Source organism: Lichenostomus cassidix, chromosome 3 (genome assembly GCF_008360975.1).
Source record: "Lichenostomus cassidix isolate B80296 chromosome 3, HeHo_3.0, whole genome shotgun sequence".
In the NCBI taxonomy this organism is placed as follows: Eukaryota; Metazoa; Chordata; class Aves; order Passeriformes; family Meliphagidae; genus Lichenostomus; species Lichenostomus cassidix.
The window spans coordinates 60,511,305-60,532,569 of record NC_139483.1 but is presented as its reverse complement, the minus strand read 5'-3'; the positions used below and the strand labels follow the sequence as shown (position 1 = coordinate 60,532,569).

Here is a 21,265-nt window from a genome sequence, read left to right as displayed (position 1 = left end):
AATATACATGTATACAGATATACATATATACATACATACATATATATATACATACATACATACATACATATATATATATATACAGGATACATTTTTTCTAAATACTTATCTAACAAGTACTTTATTTAATAATGTTATTAATAAGAGAAATATGGCTATTGTAAAATTATCGGTATTGAATTCAGTCCAGATATTGTAGGAATAATCTTTTGAAAATGCACTAGGCCAGTCAGAGATAAAAAGAACTTTAAAGAATGACAAAGCAATACTAAACAATGCAAATGCTTCAATGCTTTTTCTTCTCTTTCCCACAGTCTTGTGTTTCTGAAATAAGTGCCTGAAGGGCTTGATCCAAACCTCTTTGAAGATGAAGGCAAAATGTGCTGTGGAGCTTTTGTCCAAGCCCTGTAGGTGCTCCTGGTGCTCCAGGTTTTACAGCCCACCATAGCTACCCATGTGGAGTGCCTACACTTGTTTTTTTGCAAGATATTGATTAACACAGTGAATTGGATCCTGACAGTCCTGTGCATTTTATGTTAAATTTCTTTCATAAGGACAAAAGAAGGCATCTTTCCCTTGACTTCAATGAATGTGAGTAAAGTCTAACACAAGAAGAATATTTTGGAATATCCATCATGGCTGCCAAGACACAAAATCTAATAAGCCACGGCACTATTGCAGTTCACAGAACAAATGACAGAGAATGGAAGGAAAGCTTGAAGTCAACAGTCAAAAAAACAAAAGCCTAATCCTTAATGCAGACAGAAACAATTATTTGCCTGCAGCTGTTCACTGGAAAGAACCACAAACTTGTGAACACAGACAGCTCATGATCTATTTAGTCATTAATGGACACACCCCACAAAATAATGGCAGGGTGCTAATTATATTGCACCATACACTAAAGTTTTAGTTCATTTTTAACTCTGGAAAACTGTCATGAAATTAATCAAAGGTGGAAACTGAAGGACTTGGCCTATTGCAGCTTACAAAGAAGCATCTACCACATAATTCTCTGGCCAAATGGGTTTGGGCAGCTGCAAATTAGAGTTTTGCTGGTTTGTTCTCCTTAATGAAAACCTCATTAAAAATCCTAGAGGTACAAACTATTTGCAAAAGGCACCATAATCAAGGCCCTTAGTGTCCACCTGACTCATCTTTCATATTTAAAAAGTCTTCTTTCTCAATTCAAATAATCTTTCAGCAAATGCTACTATACACAGCTGAGTTTGGCAATTACTCCCAAGGGTGAAACTAAACTGGACATAGTCTTGCATAGGGTGACATTCTTGCCTTGAATATCAATACAAGGAATGTACAGGTTCCTTGTGTTTGCCCCCAACTTCCAGCACTTTCACAGCCTGCTCTCCCACCCATATATAGTATCCTCATATCATATGTATCACCACTTCTTGTTGACTGCCTGAAGAAAACAACTCCAGATGGATTTCTGCACTAGGTTGCTCTCTACAGAGAATTCAGGGGTTGAGGTGGGCTCCTCAAGAGGACAGGCAGGACCCACAGTCCTTTAGCTACAGATAATTTTGCAGCTGACCCAAGTATGATTTGTCAAAAAACATTGACCTACTAACCTTTTCCTCTGCTGTTTCTTCCAGCAAAGAAACGGAAGGTAGTTTGTCATTGTCTCATGCTCACTCTGGTGAAGGAGGACTTCCACATTTCTAAAATGCCTTGTACAAATGCAAACATCCCTATGTGCAATGGTGTGCTTTACCTCTGAAAATGGGAATGAGGCAGCTACCTTCAGCTGCTCTCTCTTCTCCTCTGTGCAAGCCTTTGGACTATTGGGAAGGTAAGAGATCTTGAAGACTTCTGACATTATTACACTTATTGTTTCCCTCTTTATTTGCCAGGGACTAACAAACACACCTTGAAGTTTCTGAACAGCTTCCCGTTGGATTCAGTGGGAGTTGGATGTGGTTTTATTTTTACAAGTAAAATTCCAAGTCTATTCCCAGTGAGACAGTGTTTCTGGCCCCTGTAAATTGGTAAGTTAGGATTCTCTGCTTTTTTCCAAACCTAACAGCTCCAGCTATGGCAAATAAAGTACTTAAGCCATGCCAAGAAGCCAACTAGAATAATTTTCTTTGTGAGAACTAATTAGGTTAAATTAGGTGCCCTGCTCTGTGGGATTCAATCACAGAGGCAATCAGGAGAGACGGAGCCCGGCTGGTTTGGCATGAGCAACAGTAAGGGCTGTGATTGTGCCGGTGTGTGAGAAACCTGAGGCTGGCGAGCAGTCTTCACATGATGTCACCTTTCCCGGACTTGTGAAAAGGTTGCAAGAGCCTGCGTCAATCCACCCAGAAAGGCTCGGTCTCGTTGCTCCTGAATGCAGAGTGCATGGGCATACCTCTCATGAGGGATATACGTGTAAGCCCCACTCCAAGAGTGTTTATCTCACGGCACAGAATGCCGCATGCCCCCGGATCAAAGCTGGTGGGAACAGATGCTGTTAGCAGAGCAGCAGCTGCACTCAGATCCTGTCCACACCCTTCCTGTTTGCAGTGGCCTACCCGGGGGCTATTATGTTCCCAACAGGGCGATGATTGCCCCTCCTTCCCACCCCTGCTGCCACTCTCCTGGGAGGGTGTACCGGCGCTCGCCTCGCTGTCTGTCTTCGAGTTCTCATTGTTTCTTTCGGAAGGTGCAGATAGTGGGCTAGACACTCCTTGGCTAGTGCTCTGATAAGGGTCTGGAAATTGTTCTCATGTGTTACACAGAAACCCGCGTGAAAGAAGGAACTCTACCCAAAATAACAAAACTGACCTCAGGGCTCATTATTTTCTTTCAAGGAAGGAGCTTGAGCCTGTCCAGACCAGAAAAAAGAAAAGGTCAGTGTGGCCAGACTGTATCTTTTACTGCACTGGAGTAAGGTGGCATTGATGTTACCATGCTTTCTTGCAAGAGCTCTGGAGACTGCATTCCAGCTCTGCATGCAGGGAAAACTCTATTTCCTCACCGTCCTGCAATAACTTGACTGTTGTCCAAGTCATTTATATCAAGTTTGGCTTAACCAAAATAACCCTGTGAGCAACAGTAGTGTAAACTTTGGTAGGGTGAAAAGAACTGCACTTACTTTAAAAGGAGGTGACTGGGAAAGCGGATGTTCAGAAGGAGGATCTGCACAAGACAGAAGCATATTCCTTTTCATCCTGGCTGTCCAATAACCTCTGATCAGTCCAGCAGTTTATGATTGGTTCAACTTGTAAAACACAGCAGACTTGCCTCTGATTTTCACTTGTGAAAATCAGGAATACTTGCCAAAGGCATTCCTGGGACTATTCAGTGGAATTTGGATTTCAAAATGCCTTCTGATTTGTATCTGTAGCAAAGACAGAAATCCTTTGGCAGCTTTGGTCTGGCATTGTCAAGCAGTAACACAAACATTCCTACAGGTAAAACATTTCCTACCTTGCTTCAAGTGGGAAGCCTAATGAGTTCAGAAGAGTCATGATCTTCAAAAGACCATTTTAAATACGCTGCTAGCAGGTACAGTTTGTGGTTTACTCTTCCATGGTGCTTGCAAGTTCAACAGCAAAACAGATACAACTGGATATAATCTAAAGTAATTTCTCTCAGAACAAATATGATCCTTCCCCTCTACTGGGCCATAGTGAGGCCACATCTGGAGTATTGGGTTAAATTCTGGTCTCCACAGTTCAAGCAAGACAAGGAGCTACTGGAGAGGATCCAATGGAGGCCCACAAAACAGAGGTCCACAAAGATGATTAGGGGTTCTTACGAGGAGAGACTGAGGGAGCTGGGCCTGTGTAGTCTAGAGAAGACTGAGAGGGGATCTCATCAATGCATATAAATATCTCAAAGGCAGGTGCCTGGAAGATGGTGCCACACTCTTCAGTGGTGCCCAGCCAGCAGGATGAGGAGTAATGGCCATAAACTAAAACACAAGAAGTTCCACCTCAACATGAGGAAGAACTTCTTTGCATTGAGGGTGGCAGAACACTGGAACAGGCTGCCCAGGGAGGTTCTGGAGTCTCTCTCTCTGGAGAAAATCAAAACCCACCTGGACTCCCTCCTGGGTAACCTGTTCTAGGTAACCCTGCCTTGGCAGAAGTGTTGGACTAGATGATCTCCACAGGTCCCTCCCAACTCTAACTATTCTGTAATTCTGTAATTATATCAAAACTCTTAGATTAGATTGCCCACCAACTTAACTTCTTGAGACATCTTTGTTTGCTGTCTTACTGTCTCACAGACGTGGAAAAAAATCAGCAACTACATTGATGGCAAAAAAGTCAATTGCAGTACCTCATATCAAAGAGAATCACAGGATGCTCCACCTGACCAAGCCAATGAGTGAATGGACAAAATAATTACAAAAATACAATGGGCTGATTTGTATTTTAGGATCTCTTAAAGAGAAGAGAAAACATGAACAACTTTTTAAAAACCTGAGTTGTAAGTTAGCTCATTCAGAATTACAGCAGAGAGTGACAAACACTTGTGCACTCTTGGGATTGTGTTTGTGCATGGGTCACCTCTTCTCTTAAATGCTAGTCCAACCTCCCCTCAAAGCTCTCGTCCTTGCCCACACTTCAGTACAGGATGTTGGATAACAGAGAGAGCTTTTGCCATTTCTCAACATCTTTGCATCATGCTTTTCCCAATTCAATTTCCATCCTTACAACCCACCATCAAATCCTCTAGATGATGCTTTGAATGGAAGTGCAAAATGCACTAGTGTCCATCGCTGTATCTGTGATGCTAAACCATGCTGAGATCTGGGAATGTGTTCTCAGTCATGAACATTTTTAACTTTCTGAAAGGTTCCTGGCACAGTTTAGTCATGCCAGTTAGCAATTCTCCCGAGGCGTTCCTGGTCATAGTTCACATGGGGCCCATTCCTAGGTAACCTAGGTAGCAACAGGTAGCCTACGGGTAGCCTACCCACGGCCACTCTGCTTTGGAGGTTAAGAGAGTTCAATAGTTAAAAATGTGGCCAGGCTGTATCTCGAGTGTAAGAGACAGAAAAAGGGCTTTAGCTCTGTTTAGTTTACTGATATAGATGCAGCCAATGGCTTTAAAAAGGCTTCTCAGTGTTTTCCTGATTAACCTTTCCCTGAAATAATACTGCAGAGGGAAACTCCCTGCTTACAAATCCTAGATCAGGCTGTCTCTTTCCTGGGTGTTTTCTCTCTATTAATTTGTTATTTTCCCTGACAGCTAATTTGTTTTCCCAGTTGTGCTCTCCTATCTGCCAACTTATGCAAGTTGCTCTGTCCTTTCCTATTTCCTCTGTCTCTGGTGTTTCCTCTCTCACCACCATTTTACACTGTGGCATCTGTGGGAAGGGCTTTCCTTCCTCCTCATGGCAGTCAGTAAGTGCTGACTGCAGCCACGCAAGTGGGAATGGGGAGGAAGGAGGGCAGCTCTGTCTGGCATTTGGTGTTGGTCCCTCTTCTGTTCAGGTACTGTCCCATGCTGCTGCCACACTTCAGATGCTATGTTTTTTTCTCTCTGCTGTCAGCATTAGTTTGGCTTTCAGTTTTTTCATCCAAAGTCTCTGTAAGGCAAGAAGCAGGTCTTTGTCCTTTCTTGTGCAGTTTGCTCTTCTGCACAGTCACAGCATCAGCAGGATAGTGCAAAATATCCCCTGGGCACAAACACAACAGGCTGCCAGGATGGCATGTCCAGTTTCAAATGCCTTGAATCCCTTCCCATTACAGAATGAGTCCTCTGGTTTCTTTTCTCTGAGCAGTCTGAGTAAGAGGATCATTTAAGCAAGAGAACTGTCAGATGTAATGTAGCAGTAGCCACAATGTGCCCAACTCATTTTGGTCATAGGAAATGTCCCACACAGGGACAGACTGACTCCTCTCTTGAAGAAGACAACAGCTTTGCAATGCTAATCCTAGCTCTGACAGCTGGAACTGGATAGGATTTCCAATGCAAGGCCACATTTTTGTTTTCTATTAGCTGACCATAGATGGCTTTCTGGTCAGGATACTCAGCGCTTTGTTAAAGCGATAGAGGGATGTAACTCTGACCTTCAGATTACATTCTGGGGGCCAAGCACACAGTTTGTAGTTGTGTTGTCTTTTTCTTGGATCTAGCTCCAAACAGCTACTAACTGTGAAATACAATTCAGGGAGCTAAAAGTCACAGAAGGAAAGCAACAACACAGATATTAATGGAATTGCTGCCTTGTGACTGCTGTCTCCACAGTTAGCCCAGGTCAAGAAACCAACAGGAAAGAATTAGTATGTTTACAATACAGTGCAATCAAGCAGTAACACCAAGATATTTTGGAAGACAGGTGACCACTGTGTGCATGGCTGAACATGTATGCACAAGGGGCAAGTACAATCACAAGAATACACACACACACGCACACACACTGCAGAAGGCATGAGGTGTCAGAACACTGCAAAGTCTGATTGCAGAGAAGTGATGTTTGTATATGTTTTCTACTTAACAAATTTTAATTTCTTTTTTTTTTTAATGCTCTTAAACACCATTCAGTATCTCAGCATAAGCCAAGAACCATTACATATATGTAGCCGTGTGTTTCATCCTCCAAAAGGCTGTTCCTGGCAGAATGGCAGAGAATAGCATGGTGTACAAGAGCTCCGTGTCTCTCTCTTTTGTAATTTTTTAAACAATTAATAAGTGGTTCTGAATAACATACAATACTGATGAAGTTAAATTTCATCCTGGTTGATGGCTATGCTGGGACCAATCTATCCTGGATTTCCTAAGAACCATTGCTGCTTAGTCCATAGATTCCAGATAGGTTCTGCATCCAAAGAATGAAGAGTTTGATACAGAAAGCACCTGTTTTTATCAAGAATCATAGTATTACTCTCATGGGAATTGATGTTGAGCAACTCCAAGACTGAGATGATATTTGAAGACATTTCTGTGCTGCTACAAGTTGAAATGACAAGGAAAGTGGGCTACAAGGCTCTCCTTGTGAAAAGAGAGCTGGATGCGCCTAAAGCTCATCTTCTGCTTATCTGGAGGCTTGACCCCTGCTTGCACCATTTGATCCGCATGCCTGTGACTGCTGGAGACTTAGCTCTTGCAGTAGGAATTTGCTGGTGCCTCATGCACACATCTTACAGTCCACTTACAAAGTGGATTATGGGACTAACACTTCAACGCTTCCAAGTGGGAAACCTGAGAGCAGGTCATGGTCTCCATCACAGGCGAGGTGTAACAGAGTCAAGTGGGAGGTCAAGCAGAACTAACTGGGTGAGGCTCAGCATGTTTCATGACTCTTCCCAGCCATAGAGGCTCTAAGTGTTATCAGTGTAAAAGGATTGCCAAAAAGCATATTTAGTAGCTGAATAACTATTTATTTCATTGTGTGTAAGTCTTTTTGTCTTCCTGCCCCCTTCCCAAATTTGATCTTTCCAATATAATTTTAGACAGGTGATGGAATACAACTATATGTTAATTTGCCTTCTTACCTTGATTGCAGGATAGAATAAGTATTTTTCTGGCACTGACAGCCAGGTGTTTCATACCCAAGTTGCAAGAGCTGCTGGGGAAGACTGGAGAAGGAAAAGATATCTCCATCACCAAGGGGTCCGAGAGCACCTTCAGTAGCCAGGTGAGATGCTTAGTCTCTCACTGAAGGTACAGGAAGATGCCTGGATCTCATGAAGATTTATGACCCAGAGCTTAGAAGGCTCTTCGGTGTCATCTCCCAAGTATATTAAGAACCAGAAACACGTTGTTCACCTTCCCAGGGCATCCTGCAGACAGCAAGACTGCTCAGACTAGAAAAAGCAGGAAGAAAAGCCTTCTCCAAAAACTGTGGCAAGTTGCAGAAAAGGAAGAAATACTGTAAAATTATGAGTTTTTTTAGAGAAGATTTGTCTTCCATCCTAAGAGGAAACGTGAGCTAGATGACAATTTTTTTTTTTTTGTCCAATACATTATGTTTTGGTCTAAAATTATTTCCCCTTCTTCCTCTCCCATAATGGTATATTAGCAATATTCCATATATTCTATATGTGGCAGTCCCAGCTTGGTGTTTAGGATACATTCATTTTTCAGCATTCTTTTGTTGTACTTAGACATACTGATTCTTCCCACTGCCCCACTACCCATCATGCCTTTATTCTAAGGGAAAGCTCAGCGTTTACTCTTGTTTATGACTTTCTGAGCTTTTTGTACAGCACAGTATTTCTTAAGGCTTGTTCTGGAGCAGTTGTGTCTTCCAGCCTCTTGGCTAACTGGCAGCCAGCAAACAAACATTACCTAAAAATGGAGGACTTTCGTGAGGAACGTCTCTTGCAACTTCTTGAGTTGTTAACTACTGCAAGGGAGAGAGGAGTGGGCAGAGGCAGGAGGCTGCAATCACTGTGAGCAAGCATTCGGTTTTGCGTGGTGACACATGGCTTTCTAAATTAGAGGGCTCTGAATAAAATAAAAAATATCAAAGCCATGTGTCTGCTTGTGGGTGCCACATTCTTTAGGATCACAGTGGCCGTCCTTCTGCACGAATGTCACAGAAACAGCTCGGTTTCATCCCACTTGAATGATGTGGCAATATTGTGAAAGAGGGTGGAAAAGCGTTCCGAAAACCGTCTAGCAAAGAAACCGCTGGAGAGCTGGAAAGCGGCTGTAGAGACCCAAGTGCTGTCACTTTAAAAGGGTGATCGGCCTCTGAGCCTTTGAAATCATTTATCACAGAAGCCGTAACATCTGCCACCATCTTGGATTCATTCGAGAAGTGAGTCTCAGTAGCCATTTTAAATATGTTTGTTTTCAATTCAAAACACATAATTAAGTACAGGCTGGGGTAGAATATATGCCTTAAGCTGCTTTCTCTCACCCGAGTTCAGAACATGGCTTTTTCACAACTATGTGCTTTGAATTGAAAGCTTTTTTTCCTTTTTTTTTTTAGGGTTTTTTTTTTAGGGTTTTTTTGTTTTTCCTGCAGGGCCTGTTGTTTCTCAAGAATCAATTGAAAGTAAGGCTGCAGATTTAAAAGAGCCCATCTGATAGGAGTCTGAGCATCCTGAGGCCAAAGGGGCTGCCCAGCCTTCTGGGGCACTGGGCAGCTCCTTCCTCCAGCATGGATGGTCCTCAGCGCTCACAAACCGCAGCTGAAGCCTTGCTGTCAGAAAACTCAGCTGTGCCTTGTGTTTAATTTAGCCATGTTCCACTTCTTAGAGGAGAGGCACTCAGATGATTTGTTGTCATGGAAGGAATGAGCAACCTTGTTACAAGTCTCCAGAGAGGCTACCAAAAAGGTAGTTATGTCCTTAACATACTGTCCTTAATAAACTATTCACATTCTTTTTCCAAACTTTCTAGGAGGTACTTCAGAGGGACAGCGTTAAGACAGTACTTGGCTGTTTACATTGCCTTCAGTTCAGCCGACTTTTATCACCATCACTGACACGTTGCAAACAAGCCTGGGGAAAGGAGGAGCAAATGCTCAGGAATGAGCCACTCCAGATCTGCAGGGGATGGGCTGGACCTGCAGTTCTAATGTTATCTCCTAAAGAGACAGGAAGAAAAGCAAGTCACTGACACAGGAATGAGTCAAAAGCATAGGTAGTGCAATTCTCTGTCCACTCTCCCAAAGAAGACAAAGTTTTTGTGAGAGGCTGGGACAAATCTGTCTATCTGAAAATTCAAGTCACATAGGTTTTCTGAATGGCCAAGGTGCTCACATACTGGGGCTATGTGTGTGCTGAGGCACAGTCTGCTTTCCTCAATTCAGGCAGGCAAAAGAGAGTAGGTGGGTGTTCAGGAATGTTTAATAGAGACTTGCTCCCCACCCCTCTGGGTACTGTGGTTCCTGTGCTGAGGAAAATCAGATCTACACATGGGCCAGGATGTGCATGCAGCATGCTTTAACCACCAAATTTCAAGATGAGATGGTTTCTGAATGATGGGTGAACTGGGGCTTTGCAATGTATCATAGTGAGCAGGTATGAGCAGCTCACACTAATGAAATACAGAAATAGATTATCTCAGATTGCAATGACTCCATGCTTTTAAACGTGACACCTTAATTTTAAAACACAGTGCATATGAGGCAGTTTTTCTTTCCTGCAGATGCCTGTCAAAACATGAATTCAGAACTATGCAAAGAGAGGAGAGCCTGTCATATATCTGCAGTGAAATGAAGAAGCAGAGAGCATAATTTATGCTCCAGGTTTATATAGGAGATACCTATGACAACTGTGTTCCTCTGTTGATGGAATATATTCATTATTCAGTCAGTGTTTTGATTGAAAGAAAAATAAATGGAGGAAAAAAGGGGAAACTAATGAGAATATTACTAATGATAAGGTCCCTGCAAGAGACAACCTCTCTCTGTGGTCACAGTCTTGTACAAAGGAGATGGGATGCATCTGTGTTGAAAGTAAAAGTATCTGCTTGGTATGCATGCCCCTAGTGCGTGTTTGGGAATAGCTTGTAAATCAGATGTGGGAAAACTGAGAGCAGAAAAAGCAAGATACCTGCTGCTACTTGAGCTAGTGCCTCCGAAACATGAAGCCAAAGCATGCTTTTAATTTTCTACTACACTCGTCTTTTTGAAGTGTCTCACAGCCGTACAAGGGGAGGGTGTTGTTAGAGCTTTCAAGAAGGAAAGGATTTGCTTTCTCTTTTTTTACGAATCTGTTTCTCATGGGCTTTCTTCTTTGGGCACGCATTCCAGCATCACAGATGAGTGCTGAAATTACAGGGGGGAGAATTCAGCCAGGAATGAGTAACATGCAGCCATACGCACGAAACAGAAAACATCCTCTTTGACTAGGTGATAATTAGAAAGGCTGCCACATTGCTATGTACACAAACAAAGCACATCCCCTTTGGGAATGTATTTTCTTTCCTCTGATGTGATTTTTTTTTTTTTTTAATGTGGAGGACAGTTTTTCAATTGCTCACTGACGTACTTTTAAACATAAATGCTCCAGGAGCTGCTTCCAGATACAGGCATATGACCACCACATAATGGGTCTAGCTGGTATGTTGGAGAACAGAACTAGTGTCTGATTAGAAAGGGTTGATAACTTACCAGAGCTCCGTGTTACCAGACTAAAGCCAACCAAAGGTGTCTTGGAAGTAAGCTCATATCTCCTCATCTTTGGCAGAAACACACAGACTGATAACCCCACAGCCACAGCTGGTGACTGACAGGCTGAGCCAACTATGAGCACCTGATTTTTTCTTCCAATAAAAGGCTCATCTTCTCCTAATCCACATCCCTTGTATTCAATCCAGAATGCAGGGGCTTTCCTCCGGATCTGACCCATCCTCTGCATTTCCTCACCATGGTCTGACTGTAACTCCATCAGCCTAGAATGACCTTCCCAGAAAAGCCATATCTCCCCATGCAGACTATAAAGGAATAATTTATGAGTAGTTAACAGATGCAAATATGAACTATTCAGATGAAAGATATGACAGACTGAGACAGTATACTGTTGGATGTCTTGCAGTGGCACATCCCTGAAGTCTTTTAGGGAAAAGAAGGAATATGCTTTATCTAAAAAGGAGGGACGGAAGGGAGGAAGGAGGGAAGGAGGGAAGGAAGGAAGGAGGGAAGGAGGGAGGAAGGGAGGAAGGAAATACTATTTTTTATGATATCCTTCCTGTGAGCATTGTCTGCTTGAAGATCTCTAATAACATTCAGAACCAACCTCTCTTCCAGAGTGCCTCACAGGAAGGCTGATGGTGCTGATCCTCTACAGCTAAGCTTAGCTTCTGTTCCAGTCTACATGGAGGCAAAAATAACAACACTTCAAGTGCCAGGGAAATCATATGCAAATTAAGCTGAGACATGTGTAAATAGTTGCAGTTCTTTCTGGTAGGTAATTATTTCAAGTTCTGTGTGATCTCCAGGAAAAAGAAGCCCTGTGAATTTAAAGCATAACTCATTAACTGGCATACAAAGGTGCGTACGGTAAGGAGGATATTAAGGTCAAAGCTGAAACTTGATTTAGGTTTTATGTTTTTGTTAAGGCTTACTAGACATTCTGCCTGGCATTCTACAAAGAAAGGGACATAGCCTCATAAAAGTTAACTAGTCTTATTAAGGTTGCTATTATCAGTAAGAGAAGCAGTGGCAAGATATCATTTGCTTTCAAAGCAAATCACTTTCAATATTTGGATGTGATTTTTTTATTCAACCGAAGCAAAAATAAAAGCTCATTTGATGAAAAGGTTCAACAGAATTTAAATGCAAATTGTGTAAGAGAGTAAAGTGTTTTCTACCTTCCACATACAGTGGTAGCAGCAGGCCAATACTGATAACATTTAAATGCATTCAAGATGTATAATTTACATTTTTCTTCAAAGTTTTAGGATATATGCACACAGCTTTCAAAAGGGGCTTTAAAATAGAGATTTAAGTAAAGCTCACAAAACCACTCCTAAATGAGCTCAGTTGAAGAACTAAAAAAATTTGTGCACAAATTTCCAAACAACTGGCCATAAGGTTCTAAATGCCATCACATTCTAGTGCCATTGCATGTAAAAACACTCATGTAGAAAGCAGGTGGCATCTTTTAAGATTTAACAAGATTAAACAGAGGTCAGGCTTGCAATAGGTTTTATACTTTTTAATGGATATGTATGGTATGTGCAACAGCATTTCATATGTCTGCAGTGAGATACACTTCAGCACAATCAGGTCCTGATTTAACAAAATCTACGGTAACATATCCAAATGTTGGTATCTAACAGAACCCACCAATGCAAGTCAACCTTCAGTCCCACCACGCTCAGTAGGTCTCCACCACATATTTAGAGTCAAGCTCAGGCTAAAGTGATGTATTCAGGATCAGAGCCACCCTTCCTCACCCTGTATGGCTGTGGTTGGAACCACCTCCCTGCCTGACGCAGCTGATGTTGGTCTTGTGGCAAAGGGTTGGGACCTCCTTTGGCTCACCATGGAAGGCAGTCAGGAGCACAGGGCAGCCCATGCCCTCCACAGAGGCTGGCTGGGGCCATGGGGAAGCAAGGCAGGGGAGGTTGTCCTGTCCCTGACACAGCCCCACCAGCTCAGAGCAATCTGTAATCGGCTTTAAAGGGCTGCAGGAGTGCAGGCTTTTCCACAGATCGACAGGAACAAAGCATATGGTTTAATCTTAATCAGAACAAAATATGCAGCAAAGAGCTTTTTCATCTTAAAGGTGTGTAATCAATTCTTTACTAACATCTGTGTGTGGAGTTCTTCCCATAGTAATGCTCCACAGTAGCTGTTTTAAGTCATAGAGAATCCAAGGGATGGCTAAAGTTAAAAAAAAATCAAACAACAAAATAGAGACAAAGCTTTGTCACTGGGTTAAAATTCCTTTGACAGATGCAAAGGTCTCGATGACAGTTATTTTCCAGGTCTGCAGCTCAGCAATTCTGCCCCCGAATGGTTTCCCACATGAAGTGTTTGAAGAAGCAGTCAACGTGTGACTGATCTCCAAGGCCCATTAGCCTGCTCTTCTTTAAGGATGGGGCTGGGGCACAAGGAAAGGTGCTGCTGATAAGGGAATCTGAACCAAATGTTGTCACATTCTAGAGATGATTAGATGCCCTTGCTGTAACTTATTACACTACCTGAAAGTGGAAGGGGAAAACCTGGGGTGAAATGCAGCCACAAGAGGGGGAGATGCTTTTCAGCAAAGAGCAAAAACGAAGAGAGAAATTGTTGTAGATGCCTAAACCAGGTCAGACATCAGAGCTTTCTCTGTGCTGTGGGATAGATGTGATGCTGCAGTAAATTTCCCCCCAAATCAGACCTACTGTGATTTACATTTATACCTTCACAGACTCCTGATTATATAAAAAACGGCTTGTCTTTAATAAAGAACAGGACAATTCTAAAGGCCATTTTGATCAATCTGTGCTTTTTTTAGATGTTACTTTTCCCCTGCACACTTGAAGGAATTAAAGCTTTGAAGCCTAATGTATGTAATAGAATTAAGAGACTTAAAAATGGAATGCTCTCTAAACTTCCAGAAAATGTTTGTATATTTGCTTGTAAGAAAACTTATTGATTCATATATTTCACATCCTTAATATTAGTCATGGCCTATGAAATAACTAAATTATCCTTCATTTTTCTGAAAATATTTTTATCAAATGTGAAGATGTTGAGGCAAAGATTTCAGGATTTGATATGTTATCATTTTGCATTTTTATGCACGCATTATTTATAAACATGCATTATTGTGTGTGTTGGTACAACAAATTGGCATGCAATTGCAAGGGAAAGTGCAAATTTTCCCAGTCCAAGGAAAAAAACTGACAATCTTCTTCTTAACCAGGTAACACCCTTCTCTCCAGCCTCAATGCATATCACATATAGCCTGGGTTTGTTCCATTTCTGGATGCCATTATTCCCCAGCTTATTATTTAATTGTTGAAATCCCAACTGAGGATGGCAGTGACAACGTAATGCAGAAACACTGATCACTAACACCCCAGAGGTCCAAGGCTTCCTAAGAAGCTTTTCAGATTATAAAGGAGGATTTGGTCTAAACTGGATTTTAAGTCCTGTTGATACGTATCTGCTCGGGTTCCCCATGTTCAAAATGTGTCTGACACAACACAAGTCTGCTCTGACAGGTGAGGCACCTGGCTGCCCCTGAAGTTGAAGGGTAATCTGAAGAACAGCTCAGGGCCAGAAAGACCTTAGTGGGGACACCAGCTGGGCAGAGGCAGCAGCTCTGCTGTAACAGTCTCAACATCCTGTTGTCTTTTCCTAATGTGGCTGAATAGCCATTTTAAAGTATGGACTTCATCAGGCCTGCAATTGCCTAAGTAATGTCACACAGTGATTATAATGAACAGAAGAAGATCCATAGTCTGGGAAAGATTAAAGTATGGGCTCTCCCTTTTACCTCACTTTTGTAGCTGGAGAAGAATCATGATTACAGGGAGGTTTTATCACAATGTACATTATTGTATTTGGTGTCCCAAAAAATGCATGTCTGGAGGCAGCCAGGTGGTGAGAACTGCTTTGCAAGCAGGTGTAGGGTGCTCTGTGGAGCTGAGATTGTTGGGAATTTGGGTTGGGAGTGTGTCTGTGACAGAGAGGGTCTATGGCTCAAAGTTTCCCATCCCTCTGCCACATATTGTGACTCACTACATCAAGGAAGAGGTTGCAGGAAGGAAAAGAGCAACAAAGGGACAAAGAGAAAAAGAAATCCTTCCCCCTCGGTTCCTATCTCCCCCAGTGTCATACCTTAGCAGTTTGAGAAGTGTATCTGTTTATCTCCTTCCTCAAGTCTGTGGAATTTTAAAGGCTGTCCATGCACTACCACCATGCTTTCTTTTACTCTCCTATTCCCCTTCATCACAAGCGCTTGCCCTCAAATAACTGGGCACATTTGTATTGCAGGCACTGGCAGGCGAGGACAGCTGCCTTCAGCATACCCTCATTTCACCCCCATTCTGCCCTTCACCAGGTCTTCAACCCCTGCCTGACCTCATCTCTTTGCTGACAGCCTCACAGGGGTCTGAGTGGCTCATCCCTGACTTTGGGCCAAAATACACCAGGGACACAATGAACGGTGCTGCCTTTTGTTTATTTTCCCTTCCACCAACAAGCAGGAAGCTTTACAATATAGTGTTGCACCACAGATACTTAGTTTGCAAACTCCTGCCACATGTTCATAGAGTGTCTCCAGACCAGGAGGTCCAGCCCATAATAATAACCATACCAAAGCCTGTATGGACTTTTAAAATACATCTGCTTGCAGAATGAGAACATTGGACCTGCAGAAAATGTTATATTGCTTCAAAAGATGAGTTAGGCTTAGCTCTGTGTGTGATGAACAGAGTGAAGTCCCTGTCCAGATGTCAGGACGGCCTGGCTGAAGTCTGAGCTCAGCAAGAAGAAAAGGAGGACACAGCAACATGTGACAGCAGGGTGCTGCAAAAGCTCTGTTCATAAATGCACACCAAGTGGGGTTTACCCTCTTTCTCACAGCTGCCAGCTCATTTAGGTATATGGCGTCATCCTGCTTTATTAAATCAAGGCTTCGATCTTGCTTTTGCCAGGAAGACTAGCTCAGCTCTGGTTTTTTCCCTCAGACATGCTCTCCAGTTGTCTTTCTGGTTACTCGACATAGTCTCATTTCCACAGTCACTCTGTTTAGCAAGGAAGCTTCCATCCCATTTTACAGGTGTGAATGTGAGGCACAGAGTGTGGTGAGAGACAGCACTATGCAAGGAGCTTTCTTCTGTTTCACCAGCACTCTTCAATCTCTTCATTTGCTATTCCTAAAAGCAAGGAGGGATACTAGACTTCAGAGGCAGTGGGCGCAGGAGGGAGACTAGTAAAGGGGGAGGACAAGAGGAGAAAAAAAGGAAGCTCAGGCATTGACTGGATGCTGATTGTTTGCTATGCTTTGCTGTATCTAAACTTTTATTTAGAGGGAGCTACTGAAAGTCCGAGTCCAGGCTGTCAGAAATTGGTGGGAAAGAGTGTATGATAATCTACAGGGAAAAAAAACTCAGTCAGAAGGTCACTAGTCAAATCACCCCAAGCGAACACATATGGTCCTCTCCATATCCCCCCCAGTTCATACCATAAATGGATGCAAGAGAAATTTTCCCATACATATCCCTTCAGCAGAGGTGGTAGACAGCTGTCTCTTGCAGCCTTCCTCTCCCTTTCTTTGCAACTTGTATGTCTTGCTAAAGGGTTAGAGCCTGCTCTGCCCTTCCAGCTGCTGGTTCAGCCCTCGCTTTTGGGGTCACATTATGCTGTAGCCTGGTCTACCTTTGGATTTTCCTCCAGCGGAGAGTATTTTTACTGCCAGGCATACACAGTGAGAGTATCATCAGCTCTTCTGATTGCTGCTGAAAGATGAGCTCCATGATCTCACAGATGTCAATGCTGGGGAGGGGCTGGGAGAGATGAAAGAAAGATGAAGAAGTGGTAGGGAAGATTTGCTGTTTCTGAGGAAGCTAGGACTTTACTCAAATTCAGGTTTTTGCATCCCTGACCCCGAGGTGACCTGCTGACCTCTTTTCCCTGCCTGGCTCCAGCCCAGCTCTTTCTCCTGATGGAAAGAGGCCAGACTCATCTCCTGCACTCTGCTTGACAACATGTCCAGGCAGGCTGCTTCCTGCCAGGGTAAATACAATTACAAAGCGTCATGCACAGGGTTCAGGCCACCTAATACCAAAGAGGTCAACAGGATAGGTGCCCCAGAAAGCCCCAAAGTGACAGGGCCATCAAAACAAGTAAATAACTGCACATGTGCTACTCTTTTGTGTTTGTTGATTGCATAGGTAAGAATTGTTGAATGTTGCTTGCTCTCCATATGCATGTAAAAAACTGTAAAATAAAGGTCTGAAACAACCCATGAGGTCATGCATACAGTTTGCAAAACATGTTCAGTAATCAGCTTCCTAGTCAAAAGCTCCTAATAAAAAAAGCTGTGGCAGTATGAAGCATGAGGGCTAAACCATCTTTGCCATGGACTGGTAAAGAAGCAAGGCACATGTGGCTAGCTCCTGACAGAAAAACTATGCAAGAGGAAGAAGCAATAGTTAAAAAGCAGTAGAGAAATAATCTAGTCCACAGCTAGGACAAAGCAACTACAATTATGTGTGCTTGTAATAGGAAGGAGCAATGATTCCACTACTAAACTCCTTCCTCAGGCAAGAGATCAAAGGAAATTACACCCCTAAGAAGAATTTCTACAATGCCTCACTAATTAAACAGCAGTTGTTTCATGCAATGTTGAAATAAAAAACCATACAAACAAACTCTGAGACAGGTTTGAATATTTTCCATTCAGACATGAGCCTGAACAAACTATATCTCGTACTGTGCCCGAATTTTGTAGAAGTTTGAATCCAGAAATGGATTGATCCAATTTTTGTTCTCTGGACTTATCTCTACTTAACATTAACAGAAGTCAAATCTTTAGCAAGTAATATACAGTAGCTGGAAAGAAAATGCAGAACACAGGCAATGACTGATAAGAAAATGTCACATGCATCCAACTTCAGTGATGTTTCAAAACTAAAAATAAACCTGATATGTCACACACTTGGATGTAAGTAAGACATTCAGTAACTTTTAAGTATCTAAGAAAAGCAAAAAGCATTACAGTAACACAATTAATAGCAGTACCTATTATGACTGAGAAGGTTCCCAGGCTAGTGGCAAGGCAGCAACAAAGACCAGCAGCATCCTTCTTTCACACTTCCCTCTGAGTGAATTTACCTCCCAGAAACTTTACGAGTGCTGCAAGGTAGGTGGTGCTGAGCTGGCCAGATAGGCACAGAGTAATAACTAGAGTTCACCACAGCTTGTTTATACCAAATTCTATGAACCCTGGCTCTGTAATACTGACAAATCTCTTTCAACAGACGTGTTTTGAAGGGGCTATCCCTGCAACCACATCTGGGCACCTAAATAAAAATACTGATACCTAGAAACAGGCAACTCAGCTATGGATTGATTGGCTGTTTTCCTTTCCATTACCATTTTCTTCTCATTGATTTAAGAATCATCTGCAATGCTTCTACCCATCAGAGTTCCCACTGGGAACACTGGGGTTGTTTCCCCCCTTCATGACAGAGAGCTCTCTTTTTCCAGACTAGCTCCTGCATGCCAGTTTTGCTCTGGCTGCTCCAGTGAATTCAGCAAGACAAGGCAAAAGGCTTAAGCACCAGCCCATGACTGCCTCTGACATCTGGCTGTCAGCAGGCTCCTGGGAGCTGTGCCGATGGCTGCCTCTGAGCCTGCTTGCATTTCTTGGGCCTGGTTAGCAAATGCCAAGAGCCATTTTCTCACACTAGAGGTAGCCCTGTAACCTTCCATGCCTCTCAGTCAGTACCCCTTCCCCATAATCAAGAACCACCCCACCTCATACGTGGTTACTTTCATGTTAACACGGGTCTGTATGTATTCACACAGCATAATGCCACAGTTCACTGCTATTCCTGTTTTTCCCTTTGAATCATAACCCTGGAGCACTGCAGCTCTAGACAGCCAAGTTTCTTTCAGAAAGAAGATTTACAAAATGAGAATTTCCTTCTCAAGAGCTCATCTGTTTAGTCCCCACCTGCACTCCTAATCCTACCACTGACATCAGAGGGAATGGGCAGACATTTGAATTTTCAGTAAAAGGCAAAAGTGAGTGGTCTCATATTCATTGTCTCCACCCACACCCATCTGTTTCTCAAAAAATAAAAAAAAAAGTTTTAAAAAGAAGAGAATAAGTAGAAACAATAGCAAAAAAACCAAACCAAACCAAACCAAAAAAAAAAACCCAAACCCAAAAAAAACCCACCAAACCTGCACACACAGAAATATGACAGAATCTAAAAGCAAACACTTCTGAGTTTCCTGTAAAAACAAACTGGATTCACAGTTCAAGTAGTCTTTGGATGTGGTAACCAGGAGCTGGAACAAGCAGCCAAATGCTCAGCGCGGATGTGGCCTCTCGCCAAGGGCAGGGTAGGAGATTCACAAGAGCCACACTTGTGGCTCTCTCTCTCTCTCTCTCTCTCTCTCTGAAGGCAGAGCACCAGGAAAGCACATCTCTCTCTCCCTGGGAGCCAGGGTGGCCAAAGAGCTGGCCCAGGTTCATAGACAGCCTCAAAAATCCTCCCATCCTTTATGTTTCGACAGAAAAGGATATTCCTTTCCCAGCTCACCTGTGCCAAGTGCTTCCCTCTCGGGGCAGCTTAGAGCTCTGCTGCCTACCACAGACATCTGCGGCGGCTCCTCTGCAAACAGCTGCTACCAAACAGCTTAACCCGCACAGATTTTTGCTGTGCTGGAAAAGGACATTGCGCTTAACTAAACGTTTGAAGAGTCTTTGCACACACACATACACTCACACACGTTCACAAATTGTGGGGTTAACAGCTGTAGCCTGGGGACAAGTATATTCAACACTGGCTTAAAGCATAACTCCACTGCATCCCCTCATTTGATGAAAAAACTTAGCAGAAAAAATGTCTTAGGAGAAGAAGCCACGGGGCTGTTATAGCTTTAACAGACCCCAAGTGCTTATCTCAAGCTGAGAGAGTGATTTCATGGCAATAATTTGTTTAAGGTGTTGCTGATTGCTTCCTATTTCTTCCCAGCAAATGACTTTTACACCTTTCTACTGTTGCTTTTATATGAGCTGCTATGGCAATTACTCTGCAGGAGGCTGTGTAAACATCACACAGACCCTTTTATCTCCCTACTAAAGTCCATAGAAGACACTCCTGAGACCAGATAAAAAGTATTTTCATACCTTTTCTCCTTCCTTGAAAAAAAATTGTTATTAAGCTGCTAACAGAGTTTCCTCTTATTCTTACAGAATATGTTCAAATATACTTTCAACAGAGACTGCCTGATCCCTGCATGTAGTCTCTTTGAAGGGAACTTAAATAAAGTAATAAATAAAATTACGGAGCATTCCAGGGGGCAAGGAATCACCCCTTCTCTACTAAAAGAAAAATATCTCCAATAAAATAATTTCAAATTGAGTTGACTCTTTCAGAAGAACTGAGGGTATACAGGAAATGATCAGGGCTAATGTCAGGAATTTCATTCTGGTATGTCTGGTGCATCCTCTTACTCTCCAGTGCCAGTGCTAGGTGTTAGCTGTCTGTTTCTCTCATCCCTGCAATGAAAGGGTCATGCAATAACTTTCGGAGTCTGGCCAAGGCACTCCACATGTTTGACTGGGGCTCCAGCCCAAGGATTTAGTTTGGCCACGAAAGCTTCCTTATCAGTCCCACCTTCAAAGTTTCCGCATTCTCTGGTCAACAGCTTTCAGAAACATGAGCCCTGTCAGATCACCCATGAAGCCCAAGCTCAATCACACAGCCACATCTCTGTCAGATTAACCAGAGCACACGCTACCGACTCTGTGCCAGGGTTAGGCCTTTTTCCACCAGTTTTATGCTGACTTTACGAAGATTTAAAAATAGCTCAACCAGCACCAAGTTAGAGCAGCACAGGAAGATAGTACAAGATCTAGCATAAATCCTCCTGGTGCAAAGTTGGATCATCAGTGGGTTTTGGCACACTCATGCTGACGATGTGAATTTCTTCTTAATCGGTGTTTTGTGTCATGTGACTATAGTAGTAGTTTTTTTTCTTATTGAGAAAATCCTTATATTATCCATGAAGAGTGAGAAAAACACTATGATAGCAATTAGTAGAAAGAGAATGACAGAGCATTAAACCTTACGGGATGATTAACTCAATAATTCACTATTGTAGCTAGGATTGTGATGCAAATTCCATTTTAATGCTTGATTTTCAGTTTTGTGGGGAATTTGA

The 21,265-nt window shown here is 42.7% G+C and overlaps 1 long non-coding RNA gene across 3 annotated transcripts in view; it reads right to left on the bottom strand.

Annotated features, from left to right (window-relative positions):
• Positions 1 to 2,241: 2,241 nt before the first annotated feature.
• LOC146439834 (uncharacterized) overlaps positions 2,242 to 21,265 on the bottom strand; it is a 32,755-nt gene continuing 13,731 nt past the window's right edge. Inside the window, exons 5-7 of one of the 3 annotated variants that reach the window (XR_014850917.1) lie at positions 19,639 to 19,760; positions 11,658 to 11,871; positions 2,242 to 3,346 (exon numbers count right to left, since the gene is read on the bottom strand). This is a non-coding gene — a long non-coding RNA (uncharacterized LOC146439834). Of the gene's footprint in view, positions 3,347 to 7,243; positions 9,417 to 11,657; positions 11,872 to 16,837; positions 17,091 to 19,638; positions 19,761 to 21,265 lie in introns of those variants that run through there. The other 2 variants (XR_014850918.1, XR_014850919.1) reach the window with 2 other exon arrangements.